The 12,891-nt window shown below is 37.3% G+C and overlaps 1 pseudogene; it reads right to left on the bottom strand.

The window, feature by feature from the left end:
* Window positions 1–92: 92 nt before the first annotated feature.
* Window positions 93–12,808, bottom strand: LOC127658089 (28S ribosomal protein S15, mitochondrial-like; annotated as a pseudogene).
* Window positions 12,809–12,891: the final 83 nt, after the last annotated feature.

A 12,891-nucleotide genomic window follows, 5' to 3' on the forward strand; every position in this document is an offset into this window, starting at 1 on the left:
TCTCACTTCGAACACTTGTTTTGCCATTTGGATAAGCAAATAAATGACAACATCAAAATATTTTCTAGCAGTGACATCATGTGACACTGACCTAGATGTTTTTGTACTCTCACTTAGATTTTCTTGGTATTTCACGTATGAATCAAACATTGAGAGAACATATCAGATTGCCACCCAGATACTCTTCTGGATTTATCAGATCACAGTTAGTACGGAGTTCTCAGAATGACGATCTTGTCTACACAGCAGTTCCTTGTTGTTGTGTGGACCCTGATTCTGTCTCCTCTTCCTTAGCCAGAGCTGATTTCTGCTCTGCTCTTTGTTTCTGGACTTCTTTAAAGACCTGGAAGAGAAACACACAGTATAAGGAAAAGATGAACCAAAATGATTACAGAAATGAGTTTCATTCTGCGCTCTATAGAGCATCATTTGTATCTCATTTGGAAGAGTATGGCTAGCAAGCAGTACCAGGATTAAGGGTTTGATTGCCAGGAAACACAAACTGATGAAACTGTATACCCTAAATGTACTGTAAAGTGTCTGTCAAAAGGCATAAATGTAAAATACTTTGAAAATGCTGAAAAGAAGCACTGCTAGCTGTGAATGTTACCTTATTGCAGAAGGCCTTTTTGGCCAGCCAGCGTCAGGTGACCCGTCGATAGTATTCAGGAGGAAACGAGTAAGTGATGCCAAGCTCTTGGCACACCTTCTCAAATCCATGATATCAAGTTCTTCTCAGAAACTTGAGCTTTTTCTTCCTAATGTCAATGCTCATGAGCATCCATCTTTTGTTAGCTTTATCCTGATCAAAAGGGGTACAGCATATAAATACAGAATGAATATGAATACAGTTGGAATACAGCATGATCTTTCTAAAAATATATATTTTTTAAATAGATTAAAAGAATTATGAGTTTAATAACAATGTCACATTTATGCAGAATATGCTTTATTACACACATTTCTTTAAATAATAATTCATTAAATTGTATTTGGACACTTAAAGGAATAGTTCACCCCAAAATGTAAACTTTCTCATCACTTACTCTCATGTCATCTGAAATGTGTATGACATTGTCTTCTGAAGATCACAAAGATTTTTAGATTATCTTAGTAAATGGTGACCAAAAAGTTATGAGCTCCAAAAAGCACATAAAAGCAGCATGAAAGTAATTAATATGGATCCAGTGGTTTAATCCATTTCTTATTAAGCGATCCATCCGGTTTTGGGTGGGAACAGAACTCCTTTTTTAGCTATTAACCTTGACATCAGCACTCTTCTTGGCAATCAAAAATTCAAGATGGATTACACTTCCTATATTGCTATCTAATGCTCGGTGCATGTTTTAAGCACTAGAAAATGTAATCGAGCTTGAAATCGTGATCGTGCCTTAAACCCCACAAACAACATTGTCACTTGATGTTGCTAGACTTTTTCCACAGACTGTGATGACTCGTTTCCTCCTTATTTAGCAGCGTAAATCTCACAATTGTTTTAAGATGATAATTTTTTTATATTGAGTGTAAATAAATTACATAATGATTTGATTTATATTACCCTGTAATTAGTTCTAAAACACTAATTACCACAGCTGCGAGGGTTTTCTATTACAGCTGCTGAGTGACAGTACATTGAGCGGTGACTTAATCCACCGCTCTCTATTTTTGTTGGGCTGTCGCTGGTGAGCGTTCCTAGTGCTGTCGCTTTAAAGTTATTGGGGAATGCACATCTGGCCATATTGTAGCTTTGGAAACTCAACCAAAACTAATTGGATTGCTTCAGAAGACATGGATTAAACCACTGTTGAGTCATAAGGATTAACTTTATGCTTCCTTTGTGTGTTTTGGCCACCATTTACTTGCATTGTATTGACCTACGGAGCTGAGATATTCTTCGAGAAATCTTTGTGTTCTGCAGAAGAAAGAAAGTTATATACATCAGTAATGGAATGCGGGCGAGTAAATTATGAGAGATTTAAATTTTTGGGTGTACTATTGCTTTAAGTCACACTTACTATTAACTTCACTTTTCTGAGCTATTTTCCATTATTTTTATTCAACTGGTGTCAACGTCATATTTAGTGGATGTATGACGTCCGTTCCCCTCAATTTCACACAAATGTAGTTCATCACATTAAATATGTTCCACAAAATTTGACAACCAGAAATTTTCCTCATACTTTCAGACTTCATTTCGAACAATATTTTTATATATATATTTTGAACCTAACAAAGTTCTTTTTATTAAGTGTTTTGCTTGAAAAGTGTTTTTGTGCTATATTTATTTACAATAAGTTCCATTTGATTTGGTATGTTGTTATATAATGCACATTTTTATCAAGTGTGCCTTAAGTATCCAAATACTTTTTGGGGCTACTGTATATGCTTTATTTACTATTGAACACATCAGAGCAAGCGCAGATTATCATGTTTCTCTGGGGGTCTAAATAAAATTGAGGAGCAAAATTTTGACCCCTTTACTGAAGGGGGAAAAAAAAAGACAAGTGCTCAAGTGTTTATACCTTGGGGTGATCGTGCAAGTGCTCCTGGAAGTTACGTATCCTTGCTGTCAATATCGCCACTGTAAAGCAACCAAAGACATTCCACATGTTTCATGAGTCATCTTCTGAGATTCCAGGATGTAAAAGCAGTGCTAAATATGGGAACTTACCTTTGACTTCTGTTGAGCTGCGGTCATTCTCATCTCTCCTCACCTTTGCAATAAGCTGTTCCTCTTTTAATCGCAATTTTTCGCTCTGAGGACAGATGTTTTGGCACAAAAGATATATTTTAAACATAACAGTTCCTACATGACATTAGAGGCAACTACACAGGATAAAAATGAACCATTGCTGAGATTATTCATTGATTAACATGCAAAAAGGAAATGAAAACCCATACATGATTTTCAAACTCCAGTGTAAGCAGTTTCTTCACCACATCGTCAACCCTGCAATATGACATGACATCATACAGTTAGTGTTCTGCATTTGAGCATTAAAAGTAAGGAAGTCTGAAGAAATCTTCCACTTCTTAATCCCACTTGTACCAAAAAAATAAAGCCAGTCTCAGAATGACTAAGGCAACAAATTGGGATGAGTAGGTCAAAAATGGAGAGGACAGAAAGAAAAGCATACCTTTGCACAAGTGGGACGGATGCATATTTAGCAAGGATGGAGGGAAGTCCTGAAGCTGACTTTGGAATTCTGTGAAGAAATTGTGAAAATTAGAGCAAAGGACTATAACCAACATTAATTATTTAATTGGGTCTTTAATTAGGCCTAATTAAGTCCCTGCAGCAGTAGGCATTGGCAAATTTCTATTAGGTACACACACAGTTCCCAGCATTTTTGAAGGAATTTCCAGTTTTTTGCAATAGTGGATAATGATTTTTAAAAATCAATTAAATTCAGACTAAATTCTTTAGAACAAAAGTAGAAAAATTTAAATTTACTATAGAACTTTCCAATTCTTTTCCTTAGCCATATTTACACTGCCAGGGTGGCACAGAATCTGCATTTAAACTGGCATTTAGATGCATTTACACAGACTGTTTTTCCTTACCATGTTTCTTTCTAACTGCCCGAGCATACCGTCTCACTGGTTGGCCTGGAAGGTTTTCATCACCTGAAACAAACATCATAGTCATAGATATTCATAAAGTGACTTGGATATGCTTAAAAACACAATCTATAATTGCACAAAGAGCACTGCTTGAGCCCCAGGAATCGAATACCATCATGAAAACTAATGAACCAAGTAGGAGCTTACCGTTTTTGGTTTGTTAAAGGTCTTGCTGTTTTTATTCGATTTCATTGTATGGAAAACATGTGCGATGAATGTAAATGGCGACTGAGAATTACACAGTATTTTGTGTTCCACAGAAGCAAAAAAATCATATGGGGTTGGAACAAGAGGATGAGTAAATGATGACTACTATCCCTTTAAAAACTAATGGCACAAAACACTTTAAATAAGTAGACTTATGAAATTTTGATTTGGCAGTAATAAGGTTGTATTTTCACTCTCTTCACACGTCACTGAGGCTAAAGTTTCAAACTGGGTGAGGGTGATCTTGTTGACCACATCCTTCCCACGCACACCATTAAGGCAAAGACATGTCTGATAGACTGTCACAAAACCTCCTGTCCAAAACATCAGCTATCATCACAGCCAGGTAACATTAGAGGAGTTTTTAAAAGTGTTTTTAGACTTCATCATTTAACCTCTTAAAGACAAACCACCAGTAAGTTTATTAAAGGTTCTTCCAGTTCACTCAAAATGAAAATTCTGTCATTTACTCAACTTAATCTTGTTCCAACCACATATGACTTTCTTCCATGGAGCAAAAAAGGAGATGTCATTATGTTCAGCTTTTAATACAAAGATAGGCATTCTCTTACAGAGATTATTTGAGTTACGGGTTAATGGAGGCCTCATCTGGTGGATCAGAGGTTTTCTTTCCAATCATACACAAAGAGTGTTTGTTAATGGTAAATTGATAGACAACTATTTTGAACACAAGTTCACCACAGGTAACCATATTGTCACATTTACCATTCTCACTGTATACTAATTAAAATTCAGGGTGCACATTTTAGTTTAAATATGCAGATGACATGGCACTTGTCTGCCTTTTGCATGGAGGAGGAACAGAAATGAATCAACTTCATTATAATAACGTAAATTCCCTCCAGAACCGGTGTCGGTTGAGTGCACTTGAGATTAATGTGACTAAAACCAAAGAATTAGTTGTTACAAGCAAGAAGCAGGAAATTTCTGAACAAGTAGAAACTTTAATACTTGGTGCGCACCCTGTAGAAATAGTTTGTAGATTTAAATATTTGGGAACATTTATAGATAGTTATCTTAATTTTACTGAGAATACAGATTATGTTTTTTAAAAAAGCAATGCAGAGACTGCATCTTATTAGGAGGTTAAACCACTTTGGTGTAAGTAAAGACATTTTAGAAATGGTTTACAAGAATCTCATGGAAAGCATTGTCTTTCAATAAGACCATGTGGTATGGAAACCTGAGTGTAAAAAACAAAGCAAACCTGCAACCGCTGTCCCACAGGATTTAGTAAATGCAGTGCATTGAGCCACTTGCATAGTGGAGACACTCGAAGTCTTCAGAAATCTCTCAAGTGTTCATTTCATCTTCTTGTTAAAGAGGATGTGCTGTCGTAATTTGTAAGCGCTCTTTATTAAATGTAAGCCGTATGTAAGACGTAATGCGTGTGTGAACACAATGCTGCAACAGCTGACTGATCAAATCACAGACACAGATCAACAATACCTGGACTCAGTCATTATTATTCTTGGGGATTTTAACAACGCAAATCTCAAACGTGAACTGCCCAAATACAAACAGCACATTACATGCCCCACAGAGACAGGAACATACTGGATCTTTGCTACACGACAATTAAGGATGCATATCACTCTGTGCCTAGAGCAGCTTTGGGACTCTCTGATCACTGTCTGGTTCATCTTCTTCCAACCTACAGGCAGAAATTAAAATCAACCAAGCCAGTAGTAAGGACTGTAAAGAGTTGGACCAATGAAGCAGAGCGTGAACTACAAGCCTGCTTTGATTGCAAGGATTGGAGTGTTTTTGATGCTGCAGACATCGAACTGGACAAGCTCACAGATACTGTTACATCATAAATCAGTTTCTGTGAGGATATGTGCATTCCACTTAATTAATGTTCAACAATGACAAACAGTGGTTTACAGCAGAGCTAAGGCAGCTTTGTCAGGCAAAAGAGGATGCTTACAGGGGTGGGGATAAAGTCTTGTACAATCATGCCAGGAACACACTAAATAAGGAAATCAGAGTGGCTAAAGAAGGTACTCTGAGAAGCTAGAAAACAAGTTTTCAGCTAATGACCCGGCATCAGTGTGGAGTGGCATGAAACAACTCACAAATTATAGGACTCCTACCCCCAACCCTGTGGTGTACCAACAACTGGCTGACGACCTGAATATGTTCTACTGCAGATTTGAAAGGCCCAATCTCACACCCCACACCAACTCTCACCTTCACTTCACACAAACACCAACACCTCCTGCAACCCCCCTCAACCTGCACTTAATATATGTGAAGATGATGTGAACAGAGTCTTTTGGAAACAAAAGATGAAGAAAACTTCAGGCCCAGATGGCATCTCACCATGCTGCTTCAAACACTCAAACATTATTTCTGTCCCAAAAAATAAAAATAAAAATCACAAGACTTTGACTACAGACCTGTTATCCTGACATCTGTGGTCACAAATCATTTGAGAGACTGGTATTGGCCCACCTGAAGAACATCACTGGACTCTTTCTAGATCCATTTCAATTTGCTTATCGAGCAAACAGGTCTATGGATGATGCAGTCAACATGGGATTGCATCATATCCTGCAACATCTGGACAGACCGGAGACATATGCAAGGATCCTTTTTGTGGACTTCAGTTCGGCTTTCAACACCATTATCCCAGCTATACTCCAGAATAAATTTCACCAACTCTCTGTTCCCATGTTTATCTGTCAGTGGATTACCAGCTTTCTGACAGACAGGCAGCAGCTTGTAAGACAGGGGAAACTCACTTCCAGCACCTGTACACTGCATTGTTGCCCCCTAGGGATGTGTGCTCTCCTCACTACTCTTCTCCCTCTGCACCAATGACTGAATCACTAAGGACCCCTCTGTCAAGCTCCTGAAGTTTGCAGAGGACACCACTGTCATCAGCCTCATCCGAGATGACAATGAGTCTGCATACAGAAGGGAGTTTGAACAGCTGGCTGTCTGGTGCAGTCAAAACAACCTTGAGCTGAACATGCTCAAAACAGTAGAGATGATTGTGGAAATTCCCCTCACCATTCTAAACATCACTGTGGCAGCAGTGGAGTCATTCAGGTTCCTGAGCACTACCATCTCACAGGACCTGAAGTGGGTGACACACATTTACTCCATTGTGAAAAAGGCCCAGCAGAGGTTGTACTTCCTTCGCTAGCTGAGGAAGTTCAACCTGAGGAAGTTTGGACTGCTGAGAGGATTATTGGTTGCCCTCTGCCCTCCCTTCAAGAACTGTACACTTCCAGAATGAGGAAAAGGCTGGAAAAATCCCTCAGGACCCCTCTCACCCTGCCCATTACCTTTTTGAACTGTTGCCTTCTGGGCGACGCTTCAGAGCCCTGAGCACCAGCATCGTCAGGCACAGGAACAGTTTTTTCCCTCAGGCTATCTCATGAACAGTTAAAACTGCCCCACTGAGCAATAATTATGTGCAATATACAGTTCAGTCTTTTTTATATTTATACAACCATCCAACCTCTACTGCCATTTCATTCCTCTGAGGGGAAAAAAGAAGAAACTACATAACAGATTTGTATAAGATTTGCACTAGTTATTTGTATGTATGCATGTGTGTGTGTGTGTATGTATGTGCGTATAATTATTATTATCTATGTCTTGCTGCTGTTTTTGTATTGTTGTGCACCGGAAGCTCCAGTCACCAAGTCAAATTCCTTGTATATATAAGCATACTTGGCAATAAAACTGATTCTGATTCTCTCTTCAGCTCTTTACATTTCGCGCGCTAGTTATCTCCCTGTCACGTGACAATGGGACGTGGTGAAAGGGAGTGATTGACGGCTAATATTAACCAATCTAAAATCTGCATTAGGGCTGCACGATTTGGGGAAAATGTCATATTGCGAATATTGAGGCTAATATTACGATATGCGATTGCGATATAATAAACACATGGTAACATGAGTCAACTTGCTTGTTATCAAATGTACATATAGATTACGGATAATGCTGAAATGTGTATTTCTCAACTCAAACATACAAACTAGTAACAACAACAACTATAAATGCAGTGTTTTCAAATTAAAATATTTTTACAAAATTAAATAATAACATCTTTGCATTACTGCAAACGTGTTATTTTCTCAATATTACACCTAAATAAAATGGAACAATAAATAAGAACATACACATTTTCATGAAAATAAGATTGTCCAAACAAACAGGGACATTTAAGCAGGATGTAACATGTACTTTGTGTGTGGTTCACTCAAACCACTAAAATTGTTGTTGTTTTTGATTTTTTAAATGACCAACTGGTATTTCCAAATCCTCTTTCTAAAAAGTTCTACTTATCGCTGGTATCTCTTGTTCAGTGTGTGGATCATTTTCTGAAATCCCACTTTGCTAACGATGCATCATGTCTCTTTATATCTCTGTGAAGACGTGTCATATGGCGTGACACACGCAAACACATCTGTAATTGTGCTTTGTGTTGTTTGGCTAACTGGGCTTTTTAATGTAGTTTTAGTCAATGAAAACTTTTGACATTTTAGCCATAAGAGTAGGCTATTATTGATAAGCATTTGTCAATCTTGTCTACCAAAACCAAAAAATATTGAAATAATATATATATAGATATATACATATACATACACATTTTATTGTTGTTGTCATTTTAGTGTTATGTTTCACATAAGACTGATCTTATGATTATCTCATCAATGATGCTACACGTTGCAAGCTGCAGACAGCGGGGGTGACCGTGAGAGAAGAGCGTCTCCCGTGTTAGAGTTCGCATCACCCGGCAGAACTTTATATCTCTCCCGGTCCCGACTCCCGCTCAGATTGTGTCTCTTCCGCGACTGGTTGAAGCAGCTGTGGCCGCACCAAGAATGACAGTTTTGGAGTTTGTGTATATTTACATGGCATGCTCCCGTATTATATGAACTTTAATTAAGAATGAAATAAAGACATATCGCCAAGCTATGATCTGTGTTATTTTTTCTGGCCACCAGTTCAGTGTCGGTCTGCTCGGTGTCCATCTTCACCTGATGTCCACACTGCACACCGGAAACTCACATGACATGCCCACACATGCCACGCCCTAAACTGAGACTGACTGGTCATCTTTTTATTAGCGGAGTAGAAAATGGGCAAACAGCTCTCAGAGAGAATGGGCTGTCACATCCACACATGCACTTATTTATTTAATATAATCACACAGGCTGACATTGCGATTGCGATATGATTTATCCTGCAGCACTAATCTGCATTAAAGTTAAGAATGTTAAGATGAAGTTTAATTGGTTTTGTAACATTGAATAGAATGGTGGACTGCTCACTGTATCAGCAGGCACATAGTGCAGTAACTAGCGAACGTTTTGTAGAAAAATGAAAACTGGTCACACCACAACAATTATTTGCACTCGCACAAATGCCCCCAAATATATTTTGTGGTCACACAGATTAAATTTCAGGAGCATATGTGACCAAAATGGTCACATACAGCCTTGCAGTAATATGCGTATAGTTACATTTGAATTTTAAGTATTGTACGCACTACATTCTGAAGGAAATCAGTTATGCGTCAAAGAAGGTTAACCAGTGACCTAGTTAGTTAGATTACAAAGAAAAAGACTTTCAGACACTTGAAAGAAACATTTGTAAAGACTTACAAATTGATGCTAAAGATATCCACTGTTGTACGATTCTGCGAATGTAAGTGGTTCTGAATTACATATTCATTCCAGTAAGGCATCTGACTTGCAGCATAAATCACTTTGAAATAAACCATCTGATGAATTGCCACTAATTAAGACTAATTTCTCAGTTACTTTTTTTTTTTTTTTTTAAATGGTATGTGGGTCGTGTTGCTTTTTATGTCAAGACCAATAACTCAAAAGTTTGTAAGTTGAAAACCCCATGTACTGTCAAACCCAGGTTACTCCAGTGGGACTACCCCTTTAGCCATGTCAGAAATTAACTTTTTTATTAAGGACAATATTTGCCTCCTGGAAATTATATATAGGGATTTTTTTTTTTTTTTTTACCACCTCGTTTGAAATATCTGGGGCATTTCTTGTAAGTGCACTGTGAATCACATAGCATAAGAAAGCATCTGCTAAATGACAAATCCTACCCACAGAGGAAATAAAGATCAAGGTCTATTAAGATCATGGTTAATTTAAAATCTGTATGGCATCCTACACACTATTTGCTGTCTTAGCAAAGGACATACTGTAAAGTGCTATTACCACTATTACCTACCTTGCAGGCAGCAAAGAACAAAAGTATCTCACAGTCCAAAAATCATACTTATAAAACTAGTGGGTAACTGACAATGGAGTCAATGAGTCAAGAAATATGAATAAAGCATGAGTACAATTAAAAATTGCAGCACTTGAAATGTAATTGTTTTTAGAAGAATAGCAGCAAAATTATGAGCAGATTATGGCAATATTCTTATATTAATGTGAGCAGATTCTATCCTTTACTCATATAACTCATTTTATTAGCAACACAAAATTAGACCCACATTTGTTGCTTTTCTCACATTGCTGGTACATGAAAACTCACACTTTGTCATATCACTACTTGCTCACACAGAGGTGCAAACCATCTTTTGCTCTTTTTCTCAACACGCTCTCTCTTTGTCTCTGACACATGTTATCTGTTATAGTATTTTAAGACTTTCTTTCTAAAATGTATTCTTTGATATAATTTAAAAATAGCATCAGAGGTAAACATTAATTCAGATTGGTTTGACATATTTATTTGTGCACTGTCAACAAAACACATAATCCTTTTCATTAAGTTTGCCTATATGTAAATAATGAAACATCTTCAGAGATGGACTAAACAGAAATAAATATATTCATATATATATATATATATATATATATATATATATATATATATATATATATATATATATATATATATATCAAATATATCAAACTTTAAAGCTGTTAAAGAATGTAATTTCTGCGATTCTAGCACCGCACAACAGAACTGCAATATAAACCGTTTTCAAAACAGCTTTCTGAAAAAAAAAAATAATATGTCCCAGCTTGTTTAGCTAATGCATGTATGTGTGTTCTTGAGTTGATTGACAGGCAATGTCTGTATCTAAAAGGTGACTGGCTTTTTACCTGTAGTTTTCCTGAGCAACCACTGGGCACTTGTGCAGTTGTTAGCTGTCATAACAACTCAAAGTAGTTAATGATATCAAGAAAACAAACCTCAGACCATGGCTTCATGACATCTACACACTAAGGTGAGGCACTGTCAAAAATGGTCATCTCTACTCTGTTAAGTATCGGCACTTTAAAGCCACATGTTTTTGTCACATGTTCAGTTGGTTGTTGACGTGTTGTCTACACGTTGTCTACGTGTTAAAATTTGCGTATATTTGAACTGCCTGGCGTTCCATAGTTGGTAGAGCGGGTCCGCCACTAATCGCAGGATTGGTGGTTCGAATCCCGGCCCACACGACTCCCAATGCCGAAGTGTTCTTGGGCAAGACACTGAACCAATGGCAGGCTAACGCCTTGCATGGTAGTATGGCAGCTCTGCCGCCATTGGTGTATGAATGGGTGAATGTGTCACAGTGTAAAGCGCTTTGAATACCGTCAAGGTTAAAACCATTTACCATCATTACCCGCTAAGAATATACGCCGATGTGAGATACCGCAACACTAGAGACCGGAAATTGAAAACAGACGTGTCTAAGCGGGTAGCTCAAGACAAACAGATACATTTTTAAAGTGCCAGACACAGTGCTTAAAGTTTTAGAGAAAATTAACCTATGAATGGCTTACTTACAGTTGTCTCTGCATATTAAGCTGGTTTAGGAGAAAGTATTTTAACATGTATAACTTAAATATATATGTTTTATTTGGGAACCCATTGTAAACTTTTAGAATGTGCTGATGTTCTTTTCTTAAACACTTTCCATAAATCAGTACGAACTACAATTTACAAATATTTTTTTATTTGTGTCAATTGTGGACATTGGTTCCACACATGAAAACGAGTTTTCTGAATATGATATTAAAATGTATGTTCTACTCAAATACTTTGATTCATAATAACAGCATATTTATTTCACATAACACTGATATATTTACATTTACGCATTTGGCAGACGCTTTTATCCAAAACATCTTACAGTGCACTTATTACAGGGACAATCCCCCCGAGCAACCTGGAGTTAAGTGCCTTGCTCAAGGACACAATGGTGGTGGCTGTGGGGATCGAACCAACGACCTTCTGATTAACAGTTATGTGCATTAGCCCACTACGCCACCAACAATAGAAACCACTAAAAGGTTATCACTAAATATAAATGGTTTGATTATGAATATTTTAAGCTCTTCAGTCTCGTACGTTGTAACGATGTAAATGCATTAGGAAATACAAGTGAAAGGGACGGTAGGACTTGCTCGCAGTAAATGGGATTTTGGAGCCCTCTCATGGTTATTACGGTATCCACACACATTTACTAGAGAAACGTCGGTAAATCTCATCATCCTAAAGACAAATATGTAGGTAACTATGGGCTAATATGAAGAAAACTTCAGATTAAGCTATTCATTTTGTCTCTAAATGGGTTTACCCATCACTAGCACTCAGACTGCAGTCTCCTCCTCTCAAATGTATGCTAATAATATAATGTAAATAATAGGGAAATCGTTTTTAAATCGAGCATTAGTCGTACAATTATAGCTGCTGTGTCGAAAAGGTATATTCTTACCTTTATATTTACTTGCTAACGTCCAGTTCATATATGAGCAGCATTGAGCCTGTTGGAATCCCAGTAAAATTATATTGCCCTGCTTCACGCTTGAAAATACGCTGCATGTCCGTAAACCCAACGCCATAGATTGAAGAAAGGTTATATATCATTCTGAATATATATATATATATATATATATATATATATTAATTTCCTTTCATTTGTATTTGCTCTTGCAAAACAATATTGCCCCTTTAGCTAACGTGAGTGGCCATCTTTAAACAGACATTAGTAACTACTCTACGCAAAATTCTACGCAAGATCAAGCAATCGAGTCGAGATAGCAT

The sequence above is a fragment of the Xyrauchen texanus genome, chromosome 17 (assembly GCF_025860055.1).
Source record: "Xyrauchen texanus isolate HMW12.3.18 chromosome 17, RBS_HiC_50CHRs, whole genome shotgun sequence".
Classification (NCBI taxonomy): Eukaryota; Metazoa; Chordata; class Actinopteri; order Cypriniformes; family Catostomidae; genus Xyrauchen; species Xyrauchen texanus.